General features: G+C 38.5%; 1 pseudogene; it reads right to left on the bottom strand.

The window, feature by feature from the left end:
- Positions 1-427: 427 nt before the first annotated feature.
- LOC109828145 lies at positions 428-24,839 on the bottom strand (annotated as a pseudogene).
- Between the last annotated feature and the right edge of the window lie 435 nt (positions 24,840-25,274).

Below are 25,274 nucleotides of genomic sequence, written 5' to 3'. Positions count from 1 at the left end.
ACTGCCTTTTTTGAGACATCTTTGGACCGGTTCTGATCATTTGAGCACGGAAATACTCCAATAAGGTATACGAGTATAAACTATTTCCTATTGTTGTTGAGAAGTTCCTGGAGACATTATGTAACATGATATTGTTAGTTACTTCACGATCCTCTAATACCGGTGGTCTCTATAGCAAAGATATAAACCGTTTGTAACATGATACATGCTTCTCATAGAAATGAATCCATAGCAGCAAAGATATAAACCGTTTGCTGGTTTAAGAAACAAGCGCTAAAACCATTCATGAGTTCGCAACGGAAAAGCAACTTAAAAGAAACATCTAAGATCCAGCGACGAAGTAAACAATGACATAAATGAAGATGCTTCAACCACACATCAAAAGATAAAAAGAAAAACATAGTATGGGAAGGATAGCATCACATACCCCTTGGATTCTCTTTCCAGTCACAGGGCACCTTGGTCCTTTCGCCCTCTTCTTGGCAGTCTGGTAGGTAAGTTTCCCACCTATAACAAGATATAACTATATAAGCCATCATATTAGAAATCACAGACAAGTTCAGACACAGCAAAGACAGGATGTTAATTAAGCTAACATTATCCTTGCATTAGTTTCTACAGCATTCCAATTACTCCATTTTGGTTGACAAAAACAAGCACAAGAAACTTTAAACAATTGACGACTTCATCCATCCAATAAAAATGAAAACTACAGGTTCATTCATGGATAAATCAATTTGGACAAAAGCACATTTTTTAACAAGAACTGATAAGTAAACTTGAGAGATTGTTACCAGGGGTTTTGACGACGCGGGTCTGGTTCGATTTCGTGGCATAGCTATGCCTCTTGCGATAGGTCAACCTCTGAACCATTTTTGAATCGCTTTCTCTCTCTCTCTCTCTCTACAAGAGATTCAGAGGAAGAAGAACGAGGCGCCGGGGATTAGGGTCACGGGGCGAGGGGCGCGGTCGCCGGGGCGGGGCATGTAGGTGACGGAGCGGGAGGAGGTTAGGCGGGATCGGAGGAGGGTTTTGAGGAGGGGGAGAGATCGATGCGTCATGGATCGGAGTTCGGAACCAAGAAGAGAGGTAGGGTTAGGGTTTTTGATAGGGAAGAACGAGGGGAATTTTCGAGCTGTACCCGCGAGAGGGGGGGCGCTTTTGGTTGACCAGATTGAAAAGTCCGGCCCAAGTAGCTCCGGCGGTGGAGGTGCAGGTGGAGGGGGCATGAGGGGGATTTGGGGGTTTGGAGAGAGAGAGAGATTCGGGGATTTGTGGAGAGAGAGAGAGTTTGGCCCGGGATTTAGATGGAGGGGAGAAAAAAGAGGCGGAGAAATGAAAAAATAGGCGGGGAAATGAAAAAAAGAGGGTCGGTAATTTTTTTTAGGCAATCTAGACGGAATTTCCGTTAGGTTGAGTGTCTATTTTAAAAAAATAAAAAACCGTCTAGTTTGTCAATCTAGACGGAAATTTCCGTCTAGATTGATTTAAACTAGAAGGAACAAACTAGACGGAATTTTTTTCCGTCTAGTTTGGCTCAAACTAGACGGAAAAAAATTCCGTCTAGTTTGTTCATTTTTCTACTAGTCAAAAAAACCGATTTAAATATGGTAAGATTAAGCATAAAGGGTAAGATTGTTGATGAAATGGAAGCTAGCGCATTTTCATGCTCCTACTCTACCAAATATCAAACTTCTAAAGAATTTTTAGCATATTTAATTAACAATCAACTATAGTTCGCTTGTATTTAACTGACAGACGTATACAACTTTCAGCAACCTTGATTTTGTTAAGGGTGTAAACATAATTACTCAATTAGTACTTCAGAAGGTAGCGAAGCAAAGTGCTGATTTTCAGAGGGTATGCATGTAAAAAAATTCTTACAAGTATTATGGTTGAGATTATCAAATACTAATGAAGAACTTAGACCTGGGTGCGAGGGGCTCATTCATGTAAGCTCTTATACTTGAGAATGGAAGCTGAAATGCACCTTCGACAAAAGTTGGATTGAGTTTCCCATCATATTCAAACTTGCTGTACATTAGCTGCAACGAATGAAGTACAATAAAACTAATGAAATGAAAGTAAGCAACTAATAGTGAGGAAATTTGGATAGAAAAAGAATTGAAAAAGCTTACCTGCAGCGAAAAAATATGGCTTGGATCAAAGGGCAGAGCATCATCCTTGGTCCGAGCACGAAATACAGGCCTTAATGAAGAAAAAGGTATTTTAATCTGAAGCAGAGTAGATAAGACAATGAGACTTCGTGATAATATAAATTAAATAATTAATGTTATTCAAGGGGAAGCATAACATACCGTCTACCATTGCCCATCCTTAGTGTCAAAGCTTGCTGTATATCCAACAGTATCCCGGTCACTACTAGTGTGCACAATGAGCTTATAGCGACGACCATCACCTTTGACCCTCATTTCAATACCACCATAGGCTGAAAGGTCCTCAGGTATAGAAAAGTTCTGAAAAGGTTGATAATAGTATTTGGTTGATTAGTGTTTATAAGTAATGTACTAAATATGCATGTGCTCTGTAAGAAAAGAATGAAAACTCCTTGGCAAGAAGAAAAGAAGAAAAGTTAGTAATCTATGATTCCAGAAGTATCGCTCAATACAAAATTCTTCATAATATTTTGGTCAAAGGTGTTTGGCTACTACAAATTTACTACTAAGTTGAGACATTTTTGAGTCATCGAGCCAAGTAGTTACCAGTGAAATTGTGGCAAACTGGCCAGGGTTCTAAAGAAGTAAACACCGAGTCCATTGACAAGGGACAGGGTTAAAATGTGGATTGTGACAAATGAGCAAGAAATAACATCTAAATAGGAGAAACTAAAGCACCAGTGATCCTGAAAGAAGGGAAAATGGCGAGGTAAAACTCCAAATTAAGCAAATCCAAAGTAATGCTGTTTAAGGATTAAATTTCTATTTTCAATGCATGACAACAACAATGATGGCAAAGCCTTTATACCAAAATTTCAGGACTGCACAAGAATCATTTTATCCCATTAAGTTCTATTAAAGATTAATCTCCTCCATTAAGTCAACATTTGCACCTCTAGTATCCCTTGCTTCATTGATTGTGTTCCAATGACTTCCCCTAACTAGTGCATTTAGTAGGATCTCTTGCATACAGCTGACTTGTCTTAATTGATTCTCCCTCATGTTTATCTTCGACGAGAGTAACCTCTAACTTCTTATAGATGAATTCTTAGAGTATTTGTATTTGGTTATTATAGAGTCTCATTTCTAGTACATTCATCTTTAGATATGTTTGTTGCTTAAAAAAAACATTATAATCCACAAGCATATTAGGATAGAAAGTATGGAAATAGAAAATGATCACAGTTTCAATTATACACCTCTTCTCAAATAAGAAGGAAAACTATATTAGGATAGAAATATATTAGTCACCTTTGTCCTGATACTAGTAAAGCCACCATTGTTTGCAGTTGATACAGTACCTAAAGGAGAAGAAATAATTTCAGTTAGAAGGATTAATTTCTATAACATATACCAGTCACTTGATGCTTCTCATTCGTGTATTCTTTGCACTTCGCTGCAAGCATGAGTAGCGTGGACTGTCATACCTTTAAATAACCCAGTTGGTCCTCCGTCCTCACTTCCAGATGGATCAATTTGAAAAGTACTTTCACTTACTCCTCCCATGACAACATCATCCAGAGCACCCCAAAAAAGTTTTCCAGATAAATTGCCTTAAAACATACATGTTGTAGTGTTTTTGGGAAAAATATTAGGGTTTCTTCTCCCATAGAGAGGTCCCACTTTTATATTAATGCATTCTTACAAAAAGATCCTTACAACATTGACTAATTAACTTAATCTATCTAAATAACTCAACACTTCCCCTCAAGATGAGCGATAGATATCGCGATAGATATCAATCATCCCTATCTTGTTACAAAAGATATCACTCTCTAGAACCTAATCCTTTTATTAAACAATCAGTTAATTGCTCTTCTGACTTCACATAGTTCAAAGTCTGAACTCCTCTATTCAGTTGCTCCTTGATAAAGAAGCGATCAATCTCCACATGTTTGGTGCGATCATGCTGAACTGGATTGTTTGCAATGTTAATCGCCGATTTGTTATCACACCAAAGTTGTAAGGGGTCTCTTCTAAACAGGCGCAACTCAGATAATATATTTTTGACCCACATCAACTCACACAGACTAACTGCCATAGCCCTGTACTCAGCCTCAGCTGTAGACCTGGCCACCACATCTTGCTTCTTGCTACGCCAAGATATGAGATTGCCTCCAACAAATACACAGTAGCCTGTAGTGGACCTACGATCATTCATACAACACGCCCAATTAGCATCACAATAGCCTTCAATTCTCAGATGTCCAGAACTCCTGAACCATAACCCCTTTCCTGGGCTTCCTTTAATATACCTAAGAATTCTGCGGACTGCCTCCATATGCTGCTCTCTGGGATCATGCATATATCTACTCACCACACTCACTGTATGAGTAATATCAGGTCTCGTATGGTATAGATATATAAGTCGTCCAACTAATCTTTGATATTGCTCTTTACTCACCGGGTCACCACCCTCAACACACATCTTATGATTCTGCTCGATGGGAGTAGATGCAACTCTGCACCCCGATATCCCTGTCTCTGATAGAAGATCCAGAGCATACTTCCGCTGAGAAAGCACTATACCCTTTCGCGACCTTGCAATTTCAATTCCGAGAAAGTACTTCAACTGCCCCAGATCTTTAACTTCAAATTCCTCTCCCAATTTCTTCTTCAACAGTAGGATTTCCTCAGCGTCATCTCCAGTGATTACAATATCATCAACATAGACCGCCAGGATAGTGATACGAGTTTTGGAGTGCCTGTAAAACACAGTATGATCACCATTGCACTGCTTGTACCCCATACCACAAACTGCCAACCTGAATCTATCAAACCATGCCCTCGGAGACTGTTTTAACCCATACAAAGACTTCTTCAACTTGCACACCTTCCCAGCTACTTGAGAAGTAACGAAGCCTGGTGGAATCTCCATATACACCTCCTCCTGGAGATCTCCATGCAAAAAGGCATTCTTGACATCTAGCTGATGTAGTGGCCAATTAAAGTTGGCAGCACATGACACCAACACTCTAACAGTACTCATCTTTGCTACTGGAGCAAATGTCTCATCATAGTCAATGCCGTATGTTTGGCTGTAGCCTTTAGCAACCAATCTGGCCTTGTATCTGTCGATCTTGCCCTCTGGAGTTTGCTTAACCGTATACACCCACTTACATCCAACAGCACGCTTCCCAGCTGGCAAAGGTACCAACTCCCATGTGTCATTCTTCTTCAAGGCCTGGAGTTCCTCGTTCTTCTTCAAAGCCCGAAGTTCCTCTTGCATGGCACTTAACCATCTAGGGTCTTGCTTAGCGACCTGCCAGTTGTTAGGTACAGGCACTGAATGCAATGATGCAATGAATGACTTATATGCAGGTGGAATGGATGCATATGAAATGTAATTCGCAATGTCAGTATCCCAATTACCAAACTTAGCTGGAGGTTTTCCAGCATTAACTCTGGGGGTTCTGCGGGGCAAGACGGGAGTATTAGAAGTATCAGGGAAGAACTCGTTACCTATCGACTCAGGTGGAGAAGTCACTGGAGAGGAGGGACTTGGGACATCAACATTTGTGGGCACTGGCATAGGCACAAGAGGCGGCTCATGTTGCTGTTTCTGTCTCCTCGTGTATACTCTCAGCTCCCCCTGACCTTGACTGTCAGCTCCTCCTGAGTCGCCATCACTACTCGGCGATGTACCATCACTACTCGGTGACTCAAGAGGACATGGAATCATCCCGACCACAATATCATTCTCATTCTCATTCTCCCCCTCTCTACTAGCATCAGTAGAGCCATCTCCAAACAAGGAACTCAACTCCATTATCATTATTCTAGAAATAAGGCACACTAAGGTTTCAGGGAAAGGTCTTGGAAATTTAAGTGTGAATTAGAATTCATGAACAACTTATTGTTAAATTTAAATATATAAATTGTAGGAAATTTCAAATAAAAAAAAACCTTAAAGAGGTGTATACTTTATATTACTCCATATTTTCTAATATACATATATATATATTATTCAAAACAAATTTTACTAAGAACATGTGAAAATAAATAATTCTAAAGTTATAAATAAGATTCCAATTAAAAGAATATTCTTAAGACCATACTTCATATAAGTTGAACATATGTTAATAATCATGTTTACATAATATTATATATTTTTTCTAATACCTCATGATGTTGAGCAACTTGCTGAATTATTGAAACTCATGACTTAGATGTGAGGCACATGGATTTATTTAACCGAACTCAAGAGAAAATTTTGAATATAACTTAGAATTCAAAACAATTGTATGAACATTTGAATAAGAGATATTTTGGCCATTTACTATTATGGGTCGAGTTTTTTGGGTTGGGATGTAGGCTGTATTTTTTTGTTTTTTTATTTTTTATTTTTTTATTTTTTTGTAGACAACTATTTTGGCTGCTGTCTAATCAGCTGAGGTCTTTTGACTTTGAATCCCGCCCCTTATTTCAAAAAAAGGGTCGATATTAATTTCTTTATTCAACTTGGTGTTTCCTTATGAAATAAATTCATTTACACACATGAAAGACATTGTTAACATTTTAAATATGTAAATATTTATAAATAGAGAATCAAGCCTTTAACCAAACCAATCTTATCTTATTAAGTAAAAGCAAAACTATGGATCTATTTTCTGAAAAGTTCGCAACTGCTCACACAGTAGATGGTAACTATCGTTTGTTTTATTACACTGATACTCAAATACAAAGTTCTTTGTTTTTTTTTAATTTTTGAAATAAGATTTCTTTTTGTTGCGTCTGCCATCCATGGTTTGTCCCAACTCTACCCTTGCAAGGATTAAAATTGACCCATAGCGCAAGTCCACTTCTTTTCAGGGAATAAGTTCCTAAGATTGATATTTATCTGCATATCTTCATTTTGTGGAGTTTTCTTATTCAATGATGGTTCACGGCTGCCCCATTTTGATGGAAAAAAAGAGTATTCATCTGTTGATGATGCCCTTCTGTCCAAAGTATGACCATTTTACAAATTAGCATCAAACTTTGCAACTAATATATTCAGCTTCTTTAATTTCAGGTTGTAGCTTTTGTTTTGGAGGCTTTCTTTGCTGAAATGGAACTGGAGACACCCAATGGACGTGAGGAACACGAGGTTGTTATTTATTTAAATATGCACTTTCATAAGATTGTTAACTGTTTCATTTACAGTTTTACACTTGCTTTTGTCGTGTTTTGCACATTGGACTAAGTTTACTTGTTCTCCAGCCAAGTTCTAAAATTTTAATCTGTATCTTGTATAGTTATTTGTGTCTGTAGATAGTTACTTCACTTTACCGTGGGGAAACTGTTCCGGAACTGCCACTATTAGTTCCCATTTAACTGTGCGAAATGATATGTTTGTGGTAACTTGAGTCATCAAATATGTAGCCATCTTTTTGGCATTCTCTCTTAATTCTGTCACTGTCGGGATAGCTTATATGCTCAGGAACTCAAATTTGCAGGTTCTCATTTTATTGCTTGAAACGATCTTTCATCATCTCCGTATTGATGATGTAAGGTGAAGTTCTTCTTTACTCAAAACAAAAGGTGAAGTTTCCAAGAAGAATCAAAAGAGAAATGAGTTTTAACAATAAAATCAGTGCTAGTGTACTCTATGGCCAATCGTTGAAACTATGAGATAGTTTTGTACATGGATATATGGGAACTTATAAATGTACATTCAAACAAATCTTAGTTATCTGCAAACATCAGAAATGAATAATAGCTTCTAAATGTACATACAAAATTTATATTTGTATGAAATATATCTCTTACTTACCTGCTAACATTTAGCAACAATGTGTTTGACAAAAGCCAAATGTTTGTGCTTGATATAGCTGTAGTGTTTTGGGAAAATTAGGGTTAGTTTCTCTCATTGAGAGATCCCTCTTTTATATTAATGCATTCTTACAATTAGGTCCTTACAACATTGACTAATTCACTTACTATCTAAATAACTCAACACTCCCCCTCAAGATGGGCGATAGATATCAATCATCCCCATCTTGTTACAAAAGATATCATACTCTCTAGAACCTAATCCTTTTGTTAAACAATCAGCTAACTGCTCTTCTGATTTCACATAGCTCAAAGTCAGAGCTCCTCTATTCAGTTGCTCCTTGATAAAGAAGCGATCAATCTCCACATGTTTGGTGCGATCATGCTGAACTGGATTGTTTGCAATGTTAATCGCCGATTTGTTATCACACCAAAGTTGTAAGGGGTCTCTTCTAAACAGGCGCAACTCAGATAATATATTTTTGACCCACATCAACTCACACAGACTAACTGCCATAGCCCTGTACTCAGCCTCAGCTGTAGACCTGGCCACCACATCTTGCTTCTTGCTACGCCAAGATATGAGATTGCCTCCAACAAATACACAGTAGCCTGTAGTGGACCTACGATCATTCATACAACACGCCCAATTAGCATCACAATAGCCTTCAATTCTCAGATGTCCAGAACTCCTGAACCATAACCCCTTTCCTGGGCTTCCTTTAATATACCTAAGAATTCTGCGGACTGCCTCCATATGCTGCTCTCTGGGATCATGCATATATCTACTCACCACACTCACTGTATGAGTAATATCAGGTCTCGTATGGTATAGATATATAAGTCGTCCAACTAATCTTTGATATTGCTCTTTACTCACCGGGTCACCACCCTCAACACACATCTTATGATTCTGCTCGATGGGAGTAGATGCAACTCTGCACCCCGATATCCCTGTCTCTGATAGAAGATCCAGAGCATACTTCCGCTGAGAAAGTACTATACCCTTTCGCGACCTTACAATTTTAATTCCGGGGAAGTACTTCAACTGTCCCAGATCTTTAACTTCAAATTCCTCTCATAATTTCTTCTTCAACCGTAGGATTTTCTCAGCATCATCTCTAGTGATTATAATATCATCAACATAGACCGCCAGGATAGTGATACGAGTTTTGAAGTGCCTGTAAAACACAGTATGATCCCCATTGCACTGCTTGTATCCCATACCACTGACTGCCAACCTGAATCTGTCAAACCATGCTCTCGGAGACTGTTTTAACCCATACAAAGATTTCTTCAACTTGCACACCTTCCCAACCATTTGAGAAGTAACACAACCTAGTTTGAATCTTCATATACACCTCCTCCTGGAGATCTCTATGCAAAAAGGCATTCTTGACATCTATCTGATGTAGTGGCTAATTGAAGTTGGCAGCACATGATACCAACACTCTAACAGTACTCATCTTTGCTACTGGAGTAAATGTCTCGTCATGGTCAATGCCATATGTTTGACTATAACCTTTAGCAACTAATCTGGCATTGTATCTGTCGATTTTGCCCTCTAGAGTTTGCTTAACCGTATACACCCACTTACATCCAACAGCACGCTTCCCAGGTGGCAAAGGTACCAGCTCCCATGTGTCATTCTTCTTCAAGGCCTGAAGTTCCTCATGCATAGAACTCAACCACCGAGGATCTTGCTTAGCTACCTGCCAGTTGTTAGGTATAGGCACTGAATACAATGATGCAATGAATGACTTATATGTAGGTGGAATGGATGCATATGAAATGTAATTCGTAATGTCAGTATCCCAACTACCAAACTTAGCTGGAGGGTTTCCAGCATTGACTCTAGAGGTTCTGCGAGGTAAGACAGGAGTATTAGAAGTATCAGGGAAGGAATTATTACCTATCGACTCAAGTGGAGAAGATGAGGAAGGCACGGGAGAGGAGGGACTTGGGACATCAACATTTGTGGGTACTAGCACAGGCACAGGAGGCGGCTCATGATGCTGTTTCTGTCTCTTCGTGTATACCCTCAGCTCCCCCTGACCTTGACTGCCAACTCCTGAGTCACCACCACTACTCGATGACTCAAGAGGACATGGAATCATCCCAACCATGATGTCATTCTCATTCTCATTCTCATTCTCCCCCTCTCTACTAGCATCAGTAGAGCCATCTCCAAACAAGGAACTCAACTCCGTCTTCTCCCATAAAAAGGTTCAAACTCCCGAAAAATCATATCCATACTGACAAACAATCTTCTTTCAGTAGGACACCAACACTTGTATCCTTTTTGACTTGATGAGTAGCCAACAAAGATATATTTAACTGCTTGCGGATCCAGTTTACTCACCATCAATCTGTGATCTCTCACATAACATGTGCATCCAAACACTCTTGGTGGAATAACAAAAATATTCGAGCCCAAGAGCATCTCACATGGTGTCTTCATCGCTAATACTCTTGATGGCATTCTGTTGACCAAATAAGCTGCCGTCAAAACAGCTTCACTCCATAAAAACTTAGGCACATTCATTGTAAACATCAATAAGCGTGCCACTTCCAGTAGATGCCTATTCTTGCGTTCAACCAACCCATTCTGAGCAGGGGTGTCTGGACATATGGTTTGATGAAGAATTCCTTGACTAGAGATGAAAGTCGCAAACTCCTTATTGACATACTCGGTCCCATTATCTGTTCGAAGAATCTTTACCTGCACTCCAAACTGTTTCTTCACATAAGCCGAGAAATCTTAAAAACATCTGTAAACCTTAGATTTCTGCTTCATCATGTATATCCAGACCATACGTGAATAACAATCAATAAAAGTAACAAACCATCTCAGATTTCTGCTTCATCATGTATATCCAGACCATACGTGAATAACAATCAATAAAAGTAACAAACCATCTAAAACCACTAATATCATGTATATCCAGACCATACGTGAATAACAATCAATAAAAGTAACAAACCATCTAAAACCACTAATAGAGGTAGTAGGACATGGTCCCCAAATATCAGAATGAACAAGTACAAATGGTTCAAAACTTCGAAGGCTAATAATTTTATAAGTATAACAAGTATGTTTTCCAAGTTCACAAGCATTACAAAACAACTCTTTTCTATCCACTTTCTTCATTATCTTAGATTCTAATCTACTCAAACTATCAAAAGATAAATGACCTCGTCGGCAATGTTGAATCATTGCTTTTGCCTTTGGCCCTCCACTAACAACAGTAGCAATCATTGCAGTCTCCTTACCCAAGTACCAAAGACCATCACGCCTGATGCCAGTCCCAATTCTCCTTCTCGTTTCCTTCTCCTGAAAGACACACATATCTCGATCAAATAACACAGTGCAATTTAATTGATCAATGAGGGAACTAACAGAGAGTAAGTTAACAGGAAATGAAGGAACTTGCAATACAGATGATAAGATAAAACAGATAAAGTGCAATGGACCAAACCAGTACCCTTGATGGGTTGGGATGTCCCATCAGCAGTCTGAACTGTCTCAAGATACATATGCTTACTCGGATAATATAATGCAAACTCACTAGATGCTCCTATGATATGCCTAGATGCACCTGAGTCTATGATCCAATCAACATGAGTTTTAGTGGATGCAAGTGCCTGAACCCGTGTACCTTTGTGAGCATGAGCATAACCAACAAAGTTACCAAAGTAGGTAGTGTTATCCAGATCCCGAGTGACTTGTCCCTTGCCCTTCAAACTCTCAGATTGAAGCTTGAACTGACGTAGTTCCTCCAGGTCTGTTATTTCAGCTCCAGTCATCCCAGCAGTAGTCTGGGACTCCTTTGTCATAGCTAGGTGAGCAACTCCTTGGCCTCCACGTCCCCTGCCTCTTCGACCTGCATGACCACCTCTCTGTCCTCTGCCCCCTTGGCTACCACCAGTATTACGGGGTCGAGGGAAATTGTAGCTGAGATGCCCTTTCTTTCTACAATTGTAACTCTCTATCATCTTTGATGTGAGCATCTGAAACCACCAATGCTAAGCGGACAACAGGTGAGGCCTTGCCTACCATCACCTTCTGTCTGATCTCCTCTTGTTCCATCGATGCAATAGCCTCATCCAAGGAGGGGAGAGATGACAGGTGGCATATTGCTGCCCTCATTCTTTCAAACTTTGGGTTCAGGCCCTTGAGAAAGTGAGCCACACGCCTACGCTCAAGATACAGTCTTCCCAGAAGAACATCTGTCGAGGTTATTAGTGATAACGGATCATAGTGATCCAAATCCGCCCATAAGTGACGTAGCTCTGCTGCATACTGGTGGACTGTCTTCTCTCCTTGTGTGGTAGCATCAATCTTCTTCTCTACTTCCATCATCATCATCACACTCCCAGCTCTAGAGTACATCCCCTCCAATGTCTTCCAGACATCAGCTGCACTTGAGATAGACTCCACCATCCCAGCTATGGTTGGAGACACAGATGTCAACAACCAAGAAACCACCAGAGAATTAGTGTTACTCCATGTGTTCCACTCAGCACTTGCCTGATTCTCCGGCTCAATGCACTCCCCCTTCACATATTTTTCAAGTCCTTTGATTCGAAGGTTTAACAATGCCCTTCGAGACCAACTCAGATAGTTTCTTGTCACCTCAAGCTTGATGTCATTAGACAGTAACTTTACCCTCTGCATAACCTACGCCGACTCCGGTGCCGCCACGACTGACCTACTAGGATTCTCCTCTAGTTTGGTCTGAAATACCCTGGTCATCCCCTCCAGGATCTCCTTCAATTCTTGACTTGTCACAGATGTTCTCATCTTCACAGTTGACTACCCTTCAAAAAAAAAAAGGAAACTCTCTTTCAATTCCTAACTTGTCACAGGATCTCCTTCAACTCCTCTAGTTTCTTGTTCCCATCTTCACAGTTGATTCCCCTCTCTTCATAGTTGGATTCCCTTCTCTTTCAACAACAATACCCAAGAAAACAATTTAAATTTAAAAGGGAAAAACACCCCCTTGAAAGCTAAGCTTCACGAAGTTTTTTGTTTCTTCACAAAGTCTCCGTCCTAGGGTTTTCCTCACTTCCTCTCTCTCCTCCGTCTCTCTCAAACCCTAGAACTAGGGTTTTCTCCACTGCTTCTACTCGACCCAATGGCCCAGTCCAGCGATCGGTTAGAGGGGACCGTGAAGTGGTTCAATCAACACCAAGGGCTTCGGATTCATCAGCCCTAACGACAGCAGCGAGGATCTTTCCGTTCACCAGTCCTCAATCAAGTCCGATGGCTACAAAACCCTAGGTGAGGGCGAGTCCATCAGGTCCGAGGGGTCGATCAGATCTGAGGGGAGGTTCAGGTCATCGTCGTCGTCTCTGATGCTGTGGGTTCAGGTCCAGGTCGTCGAGGTCCAAGTCGTCGTCCAGGTCAGGTCGTCGTCCAGGTCGTCGTCGTCTTGGTGACTGTGGGTGCAGGTCATCATCAGGTCGTTGAGTTCAGGTCGTTGTGAGAGACACAGATTGATCTCTCACACAGGAGGCGAAAGGCAGCGTCGTCGTCAGGTGAGTGATTTCAATCAAGCCGATAGCTTCAAGAGGAGGTAGAGGAGCCGCCACATGGCTCTGATACCATGTAGTATTTTTGGGGAAAATATTAGGGTTTCTTCTTCCATAGAGAGGTCTCACTTTTATATTAATGCATTCTTACAAAAAGGTCCTTACAACATTGACTAATTAACTTAATCTATTTAAATAACTCAACACATGTATACATATATAAAGTACCATAAGTACTCATCCTGGGATCACCAGACTAATAAATTATTATTGTTGTTTAAGTATTTAAGTTTGCTTGATATATAGTGCATAACCCATAGACTTAGCCATTTAGCTAAATTGTTTGTCTAATACATATCATAATAAAATATTAGTTCCGTTTATTACTAGAAGTACTACTCCGCCTACTTCTGCTTCTACTTCAACTATGGGGAACGAGTACCTTTGAGTCCAAACAGAAGTTTTCCATCACGAAGACCAGTTCTACTCTGTAGAGCATTGATCAAATTTCGCATTCCAATATACTCTACTTTTTCTGGTGAATCTCCTTTTATCTAATAAAAAAATACAATGGACAATGACATGGATGAGCCATTCATAGACTAAATTGCGCTGCTTATACATAGCGGGAGAAATTGATTACCCACCTCGGGTTCAAAGAATTTGATCCCCTGCAACAAAAAAGACGTCCATTATTGGCTTGAAGAATCCATTGCTAATTAAGTTCAGAATCAAGTATGCATAAAGAGAGGGCATTTTTTACTTTTGATGGAGCAGACATACTTGGCTATACTTCTCCCTGTCAGGAGTATCTCCTTCCTTTGGACCAACAATCACGGATACTGCATTGATCACTTCCTTTACTCCTTTGAAATATTCAGGAGCTAGTGTTTCCTCCTTAGTAATATCTCCAACAACCTAAGAGATTGAAAGTGTGATGGTTTATTCAGGAGCTAGTGTTTCCTCCTTAGTAATATCTCCAACAACCTAAGAGATTGAAAGTGTGATGGTTGAGTCAGTTGAATATTAGACAGAAAAAACAGCATTTACTAGCTATTTGGGCTGAATAGGATCAACAACCGAAAAATTCCAAAGGCGTTCATAAAAAACCCCTTAGGATTTGTGATTAATCCCAAATATTTAACGCCCACGGTTGGCTTGTACATAAATTGGCCCAAAGTGTCAGATGAAGAGTTGATCATAGAACTTAGCAGGTTCCCTCTTTGGAAAATTCTTGAATTCAAGTCATGTCCATGGTCAATCTCATCTTGATGAGAAAAATTTTCAAACGATGATGACAATTATGCTGAAAATAACAGAAATTAAGCAACAATGCAAAAAAAGAACTAGGAAATGAAATCTCATGTGTGAGTCACCATCACAATATAGACTGTCCCATGCTTGATGCCAAAATATGTGGCCCAATAAATAACTCAAGATTCATCATAAAAATATCAGTAACCTTTTATGATTCTGATTCTAAACTTGTTGTATGTTTGTCTCAATGTATGACTCCCATGTTTTCTAATATATCTGGAATGAAACACTAAAACCTTAATGTACAAAGCTTACCAAGTCCACATCTGGTCCTAACATGGTTCTTGCCTTCTGTTTGTTTCTAACCTGCAAGACATGATCATAGACTTTTAATTGTTGAAAGAAAACACTGCATAATATTGAGTAGGCCTACTAATTATTTATTTGACAAACATATAGAAATATCAGTATAGCACGATACCAAGGCACGAACTGGCAACCCTTGCTTGCGTAATATGTCAACAACTCTTCGGCCGACACCACCAGTGGCCCCTGCCACCAGGACTATATCAGAAGTTTCCATTTTCTCTACTGATTCGATAGATGTCGAACTTGAAACTTTTTCAAGCAAAGATGCAATGTTCTTGACAAATAAAAGGATACAATTAGGTAGGATATAATAGAAATTCACAATTTTTAGAATCAACTAATAAAGAAATACTAACATATGCTATATACCAACCTTGGCAGGATTTGGTGGCCCGTTAAAGAAGTACAATGTCCGAAAAAAACTACGGAAATCCCAAGATTTTTGTCCACTCTCAGCATATACAGCCCACCTATGCGTTTTTGATGATAAAAAAGGCCAGACTCCGTTGTATAGACATTGCCTACGTGTAAACTGAATGAACCGTTGAGACGGAAGTGATAAATTCTTATGCTGAAATGCGTTCGAATTAATTCTGCATGTATATGATGGAGAAACCCCCTGAAAAAATCGCTAAGCAAGTTAACCTTAACAATACATAACAAAAATCCATAAAGTTGTATTAATAAATAATAAATGATTGTGGTAACTAAAAGAATAAAATTGCCATAGTTGCAAAATTATTTTGCAACTGCTACTTGTCTAAAGATCTTAATATTTCCATTGATTTCGTACTGCCGTTCAAATGACCTCCTCCCTCCCAGTTCCCCTTATTCCATCTTTTCTTCTGTTTCATCTTTGATTACCATCATCATCCTCTTTGATTGTATGCAAGGTTTTAAATTGAATATCGGGAAATATTGAACGACCAAACTCCATATCAGATTGCCGACATCGGGGAAATGTCAAAGATATATAGTAAATATAAGTGCTACATCAGATGATGTGCATATATAATATAATATCCTAAAATATTATCTAAATATACCTAATGAATCTAAGGATACACAGATATAAATAATATATGTTTAGGATTATTTACCAATCTTTTAAAAGCAATAGAAGTCCAAAGAGGCAGTGTAAAATTTCAGTCAATTTTTGAGGCTGAAAAGTAACTTGATATATTAGGGAAATTATGATATAGTGCCCAAAAATTGTCAAAAGCAATATATTGTTCTGCAACAAGACAAATGAAATGAGTCGGCCAAGATATCAGTTGGTATATCGGCCATGTAGGGAATATATAGCCCAAATTTCCAAAAAGTGTTAAAAGGATATCGAGACCATATCGTTTCGCAGGAAGCCTTATAAAAGGATGTAATAGCCCGATATATCGGCTATGCGGAAGGATATTTAAAACAAGTATTATGTTAGTTATAAATATCATGTTAACCTAAGGGTTAATTAGAGAAAAAACCCCTGAATTTTGAGGGAGTTGCACTAAATCCCCCTCAACTTTTTTATTGCAGTAACCCCCGTCACTTTAGGAGTTATAGCACATCACCCCCTTAACTTTTTATTCCATTAAATCTTACCTGAAATTTTCTCATTTTATCCTCATATTAGCGCCATCAATTTTAACATGTCAGTGGGTAAGCACATGTCAAAAAAAGATAAAAATTCCATCATAGTCTCAAAATATACCCTTTTAGTAAAAAGGAAAAGTAGCTAATTTTTTGGGACTAATGGATTGTTTTCATCTTTTTCTTGGCACATGCATGCCACACTGGATGTCAGAATCGATGGTGCTAATTTGAAGAATAAATGAGAAATTTTCGTGTGAAATTTAGTGGAATGCAAGCTTTTAGGGGGAGAGGGGGAGGGTGTTCATGAATCTTTTAGATGTTATTCTGAGAATGTTTTTTTTTTTAATTTTCTAGAGATAATTTATTTGGGATGCAACGTTGTCGTCGTTATTGTAATCAAAATGTATGTTATTGTAATAAAAATGTATGTACCTTGACTAGAAATATAGGTTTATTATAGAGGCTCACCCTGTAATAGAAATTCAAGTTTGTTGGAGTACAGGCTCACTCTCTTCCAAATTCGGTTCTCTTTCAAAACCGTTTCTCTGAAGACCTAAGCAATAGTATTTCCTAGATTATCAGAGAAATAACGCTAAAAGGTTCTAAGGTTTACCAAACTACTCAGACTAAGGCTATGTTTGGTTTGAGAGAAAGGGAGACAAAAGAAAAGGAAAGAGAAAGTAAAAAAGAAAAGAAAAAGAAAAGAAAAGAAAAAGAAGGAGGGGATTAAACCTGATGTTGTTAGCTACGGATGCTGCTAAGGTGTTTGAGGAATTGCCGAGAAGAGAGTGTAGGCTTCATGTGCTGAGTTACAAAATGATTTTTGAGGGGTTGTGTGATGCGAAGGAATTTAAACAGGCCAGGTTGGTTTTTGACGAGATGGTGTTTAACTGGCATGAGCCCGAGGAGGGGAGCATGAGGAAGTTTGTCGAGGGGTTTTATGGGGATAGGGAGTGTGACGTGATAGTTGAGGTTTTTTGCCGATTGTCGAAAGGGAGGAGAGGGGTTTTTTATGGATGGGTGCTGGTGATAAGTAGTGTCCTGAAGGAGAGGGCTAAGCTTGAGGTTGAAGAGATTTTAGATTGCTTAATTTGAGGAAACTTTTCTCGGCTACTTTAACAAGACTCCCTGCATGAATTTTGGCGGCCGACTTGGAGTCGACTGAATTTCCTTATTTTATTATCATCACTAAATTTTGTTATCGTCATGGACTTATACGACATATCTGGAGTAGGGCATTTATGAATCTTTTAGATGGGCAAAATGGTCAGATTAGTATATTTTTTCGAGGCTTGGTGACATATTGGTTTTTTTTTAGTTTTGTCAGATTGGTATATTTTTTCAACTCCGATGTCATATAGGTCTTAAATTTGGTCGGAGTTACTGTTCCGGTCAAATTTAATTACTATTCCGACCAAATTTAGTTACTGTTTCGGCCAAAAATCGCATCAGCCCTGGCCGAAACAGTAACTCCGGCCAAATTTAAGGCCTATATGACGTCGGAGTTGAAAAAATTTACCAATCTGATAAAACTAAAAAAAAAATATACCAACATGCCACCAAGCCTCGAAAAATATGCCAATTTGACCATTTTGCCCTTTTAGATGTTATTCTGAAAGTGGAGTTTTTTTATTTCTAGAGATAATTTATTTGGGATGCAACCCTGTCGTAGTTATTGTAATCAAAATGTATGTACATTGAGTAGAAATATAGGTTTCTTGTAGAGGCTCACTTTGTATAGAAATTCAAGTTTGTTGGAGTAAAGACTCACTATCTTCCAAATTTGGTTCTCTTTCAAAACCGTGCTCTAAAGACCTAAGCAATAGTATTTCCTAGATTCCTAGGGAAATAACGTTAAAGGTTCTAAGGCTACCAAACTACTTAGACTAAGTGTTTGCTCAAGTTAATGACTTACCAGTTAGATCAGTTGACTGCCAATTCATTCTGCTTTGGTGGAATTTTTTTATTTTGGCAGGTCATTTTGTAGGGATTTTTAGATCTCGTAAAAACCCCGAAAAGCCACCAAACGCAGCAAATACAGTCACACAAGATTTAACGTGGAAAACCCCTCAACAGAGAAAAACCACGGGATCAAAATTTATCCACTATCACCTCCAAATTATAATCTTTTGCACGGATAAAAACTGCCAAATCCTCTCTCTCTCTCTAATCTTTTGCACGGATAAAAACTGCCAAATCCTCTCTCTCTCTCTCTCTCTCTCTCTCTCTCTCTCTCTCTCTCTCTCTCTCTCTCTTTCTCTCTCTCTCTCTCTCTACACCTCTTCTTCTTAGTTTTTTCCTCTAACAATAGAAGAACATATATATAGAGAAACGGAAACTCTATCTCTAGCCTAACTTCCTAATTAGAATAAGATTCAAACTCCTAATCATGATTGAACCCAAACTCCTAATCATGATAGATTTCTAACCCTATCTAATTCTCATGAAGTTATACAAAGAATTAAAAATACTATACTAACTTGGAGTTTGAGTTGATACCCAACATATCCTCCCTCAACGAAAAATCTCCAAGTGTCTCAACGGCTTCACAAAAACTCACTCTCTTCATTTTGTTCTTCACCTCTCTCTTATGGACAAGAGTCTGAGAAGAGTAATCTACACTATTAATGGATCACCCATCTAAATAGCAAATATGGTTGCTACTCTTCCTCCCTCACAAAATCAAATCACCATCTTTATACACATTGCACCATTCTCCTTCACCCACATACTTGTATCCACGTGATGCCATCTCACCCAACGAAATTAAATTAACACCACACGATGGCACATATCTCACATGATGAAGAATTCCGACCTTCCTAGTGTGAAGCTTGAGGCGAACACTTCCAACAGCTTCAACCTTCATCTTCTCGTCAATTCCAACAATCACGTCATTAAATTTTTCATCTGTCTTCAATGTGTTAAAATAATTTTTATTGTTGCAAATGTGCATAGAGGTTGTAGAATCTAACACCCTAGTGTTACGCGCATCAGTACTTGTACTCTGCATCAATAAAACCACATCTTCATCACACACAACCACTGAAGAGTCCGCCTTCTTCCCATTTTATTTAAGCTTCATCTGTCTAATACTCTTCAAATCATCACGCATCTGGGAACATCTGAACTGAATGTGACCCTTCTCTCCGCAATAATAGCACTCCTTTTCACTGTCGTCTCGAGCCTGAGATTTTGACCTTCCTCAATAATTATCACATCTTCCCGTACTCCTCCCTCGATTAGAACCTTCAAAAGCTAGTGTACTCTCACCACCATTAGATGCGCTCTCCTTTCCTATCATTCTTTTATTCTCATGTAGATTAAGGTCTTATGCTAATCTAATCCTAAGTAAAAGCTAATTAAAATTAAGTTGATCAATTTGTTCTTGCAAGAAGAAATATGATATGGATATGAACAATAATGATGAATAAAAAATACGCTAAGCAAAACACAAACACACGATATGTTTACGAGGTTCGGTCACCACGACCTACGTCCCCGCTCCCCACCTCGAGGAGATATCCACTATCACAATCCGGTTTGGAAGCCGAAACTTCTACACACTCGGTTTACAAGATCACCAAAAACTCTCACACTACACAAACACTATGCAATCACACTTTACACACTAAGTGTAGGAACCTAGCCCGTGTCCTCCTCCTCAAGTGCTCGAGTATAACCTCTCCCTAGGTTCGTCAACCGACACCACTCCTATTGGATTCGACCCCGTCTCTCGCCTCACACTTCTCTCGGTGTACAAGTGTATTACAAGTGATTCTCACAAATAAAAGTTAAATACAATGATTTGTTCTCAAATAACAAGTGAGAACACAATGAAGCTTACACTCACTAAATCACACCCCACAACCCACACTATATGGTATGAAAATATTAAGCTTAACAAGTGTGTGTGATAACAGTGAATGAAACTCAATAAATATAGCTAAATAAAATAAAAATGAAATAGCAAGCTATATAAGAGTTTAGAAGACTTCTCAAACAAGAAGAACAGTAGATGACACTTCTTGTTGTAGAAAAACTTCTCTTAAAAACGGATTGATGAAATCAACTTTTAAACAGCTCTTAAACATACTTAAGATTTTGTTAAACACAAAACTTGGATTTCTTGGATCTATAGAAGAAGAGCAGTAATGGGGTATTTATAGCACCCCAATACAACAGCAAAAACATAAGTAAAAGACCAAAAAACCAATATGAAAAACAGCTGTACAAAACTAGCCGTTGGTGAGTTCTGACAGTTCGGCGGTCGACCGGTCCGGTCGAACGCGAAGCTCAAAAACTCAGAGTATGAAAAAATAAAGCTGGCGATCGACCGCACCGGTCGACCGGGAAGGTCTCTGGATGTTTTCACGGTCGACTGGTGCGGTCGACCGCGAGCACATAAAAACCATATCAAGGAAAATTAACATTGGCGGTCGACCGTACTGGTCGACCAGAATCTGATATATGTTATGTGACAGGTTTTTGGGCTGTTTTGTAAATACATTAAAAATATCAAATCAATTCTAAAAATAGTAAAACTTTGGGGAAAGTTTCTAAATGATGAAATAACATGTTTGAAGAGGAATTTTTTGGAAAATCAATTTTCATTTGTGAAAACTCCCTGTTTTTGAAAAGTGTTCAGAAAACCTGTTTTTCGTGACATAAGGCTTGTAAATATTTATATATATATTATGCATGTATTATATGTATATAATGAAGTATGAAAGAGCTGTAAACATGAGATAAAAGTTATTGTAACAACGTTTGATGAAAAATCATTTATATGATAGAAAACGTCAAAAATCGTGTTAAGTGTACATATATTGAGCTTAGATATAATCATACAATATATGTAAGTAAACCAAACATATACCTAGGTAAATCCACACATATGAACTTGAATCTTTAACGCTTGATTGACGTGTGTTGAAATACCTAAAAAGAGAAACATAAACACAAAAACTAGAGAATATATTAGCGATAAATTGTTTGACAAATCATCATCAAAACTATAGGGTCAACAGTATTATCATATCGTCGAACTTCAAAGTCTGCTTCCCTGCAATTATCGTCTGAACTAACGGCTTGTACGACTTTGGCAAGGAAGACAATCGGAGTAACGTCTGCTCTTCTTCTTTAATATCCTCATCAATATTCATAAGTTGGCAAACTAGCTGATTAATGGCATTGATGTGGTCTTGAATTGTCGTACCTTCTTCCATCTTCAACGAATAAAGCTCCATCTTCAAACATAATCGGTTGGTCATCGACTTTAACGCATAAATCGCCTCGAGCCTTTCCCACAGCCCCCTTGGTGTGGTCTCTTGCATAACATTGTACTTGATCTCGTGGGAGAGTGCCAAACGAATTATGCTAACCGCCCTCTTTTGCATAGAACTCCATTCAACATCCTTCAATCCTTTAGGTTTCTTATCCTCTAAAGCTTGATCAACACCCTGCTGTACAAGAATATCTTGAATTGTGCACTACCATACTGTAAAATTTGTCTTACCATTGAATTGCGGAATATCAAACTTCGAACCCGAAGAAGTCATCATCCTCTAACTGCAATCAAAATTCAAATCAGTCACTATAGAGATTGAATTTGATAAAACTGACATCAAAAACAAACTTAGCATGTCGAAAACCCCTAGGAACGACTCCTGGATCACCAAAATCCGCCTCTAAATTCTCGATCAAAAGACAAATTAACCTCAACCGTTGGATCTGCGTGAACAGTACCCGCTACAGTATTCCCACTACAGCGCCGTCACTACATACTTTTTTCCCCTTAATGTTGATCACCGTGCTTTGACCGCTGACGCCTTCATGAATCACGCACCGATCAAACCTCTACGAACCGTCAAACCCTGTTCTGATACCACTTGTAGGGATTTTTAGATCTCGTAAAACCCCGAAAAGCCACCAAACACAGCAAATAAAATCACACAAGATTTAACGTGAAAAATCCTCAACAGGGAAAAACCACGGGATAAAAATTAATCCACTATCACCTCTAAATTACAATCTTTTGACCTGACAAAAAGCTGTCAAACCCTCTCTCTCTTTCTCTCTACACTTCTTCTTCTTAGTTTTTTCCTCTAACAATAGAAGGACATATATATAGAGAAACCAAAACCCTATCTCTAGCCTAACTTCCTAGTTAGAATAAGATTCAAACTCCTAATCATGATGAAACCCAAACTCCTAATCATGATAGATCTCTAATCCTATCTAATTCTCATGAAGTTATACAAAGAATTAAAAACACTATTCTAACTTGGAGTTTAAGTTGATACCCAACACATTTGTCTCCTATTATAAGTTAACCATGCTCATTTTTCTAGTACTTCTACCTTTCCTTTGTTTGGACATGTTAATATTTTGTTTCGTGGAGAATCTTATCCCTGTACAGCTTGGGATTATCAGACTAGAGTTAGTTAAGTTAGTCCATGTCAAGATGGTTTGGACTAATCTGTGTGAATTCAAATTGGGCCAAAACAGTTAACATTTGAGGGCTATGAGTCCAATCATCTTTAATCATCTCTTCATATATGTCATAATCTTTCTAATATGAGAAGAGAATATTAGAAGGCAATAGAAACTTTGATAGATTTTCTGATTGTCTCATACATTTTTAGGCTTCTCTCTTCAAAATTCTGATCTGGGGCTATTACTATATTGGGGGCTCATTAACCCAACAGTTTTTCTTGTTAAAAGTAAGATTAGGAAGTTTAAACCAAAATATAAGAAACAACAAGGAAACTTTAATTTGAAGAAGAATGCTAAAGCTTTGGTCACTTACCCTAAAAGTTAGGATTTGAAGATGAGAGCCACTCTGATTGTCACGTCCCGCTTTCCAAAATACTCGGGAATCAGAACGTGAACAAGCCCGCGACATATTAGATTGAGAAGAAATATACACTACCATTTTTTTCTTTTCTTCTCAATCCAATACACTAAGTGTCAAATACATAAATCTCAATCACAGGTCCCCGATCATAACATTAAGAATATAAAGACAATTCAGAATAAGAAATAGACATATCATCAACAATAAATCATCCCAGACATAAAAATGTATGAGTCAAACATACCCTTATTACAAAACAGTCCAACTAGAAAATAAGAAATACATAGTCCATAAAAAAGTACTGTTAAAATCATAAATCCATCATCAACTAAAGAAAAGTACGGTAAAAGGGTTTTAATGTTCATCAGCTATTATAGAAGAAAACTACTGCGCTTCAGCTTGTTCTTCTACTCCACCTGCAAGACACTCCTACTGAGAATCCTTTCGCTCTTGTATGATTCTGAACTGTGGCTACCATCTCCTAAATCTGACGTACACCAGAGAAAACATGTGTACGTCAGCGTGCATGGCACACGGCAAGATCCCACAAGGGAGAAAGAAATAATCGAACGACCAAGGAAAATAGTAATACAAAAATAGAAGCATGTAGCAGGAATACTAAAAACTAGGTGATATCCACAACTATTATATAATAATCAAGAACCCAAAAATCAATCGGGTGAAGAGGTCGTGCAGCTAAAAAATCAGAATAATCATCCAAGTAACAAGGTCATACACTAGATGGAATTAATACTTAAAAATCTACAACTCGAGACGTAGTACGTTGAGCAAAATAATCCAAACAAGGAAACTCTTATGTATATACCATATGTCTTGAATTATAAATAATTAAATATTAATCCCGATCTATGTATGAAAGAAATACAACTGATCTACATCTCACAAGAATCCATAAATCCTAACCAAAGTAACGACACCGATTCACCTTGACCCAACAAACCAACCCCAGTGGCGACACCGATCCACTGGTAACAAATCATGTAACTAGTCATTCTATAACAGGTCACTAGTTCACATCTCACACAGAGTCAACGCTCATATCATCGGATACTAACTGTTCGAATATCCCCTACGTGCATCTAATTAAATAAATTCAGGAACCAAAGTAGTGACACCGATCTACTTTGATCCAACCAATCAGCCCCAATGGCGACACTGATTCACTGTGACTCAACAAACTAACCAATCCCAATGGCGACACCGATCCACTGTGACTCAACCAACCAACTCCAGTGGCGATACCGATCCACTGGTGCAAGCCTGGAAGATATTTTAACAGTCATATCCGATTACATAAACATGGACTTTCCCATCCCAACTCTTCTCATTTTCTAAGTCAACAATCAAGGTCCATAATGGCTCTGGTTCACCACCTAAATCAGTCAACATACCCACACATGTCACTAGGTCTGTCCATAACGCACGAGGCCACTAAGTCATGAACTACTAAGGGTTATCAATCACAACATGAAACAATAAGTAATTAAGACTAATACAATAAAATAAAGATTACAAAACATGATTAGAAACTATGAACAATTCGCTATGCATGAACAGTATAAGAGGGATCACATTCAGTAGTTATCATACACATAAAATATCAATGTCACTCCTAATAAAATCCTACGACTTGTCGGGCCGGGTCTCACCACTCTTCAAGTTGACTTACGGCGTCGACTCAAAGATCGGTCGTCGCACTCCGTCTTTCATGTCGACTC

This window comes from Asparagus officinalis, unplaced genomic scaffold (genome assembly GCF_001876935.1).
Source record: "Asparagus officinalis unplaced genomic scaffold, Aspof.V1 AsparagusV1_Un766, whole genome shotgun sequence".
In the NCBI taxonomy this organism is placed as follows: domain Eukaryota; kingdom Viridiplantae; phylum Streptophyta; class Magnoliopsida; order Asparagales; family Asparagaceae; genus Asparagus; species Asparagus officinalis.
The sequence above is the reverse complement of the archived record's forward strand: the minus strand, read 5'-3'. Positions and strand labels throughout refer to the sequence as shown.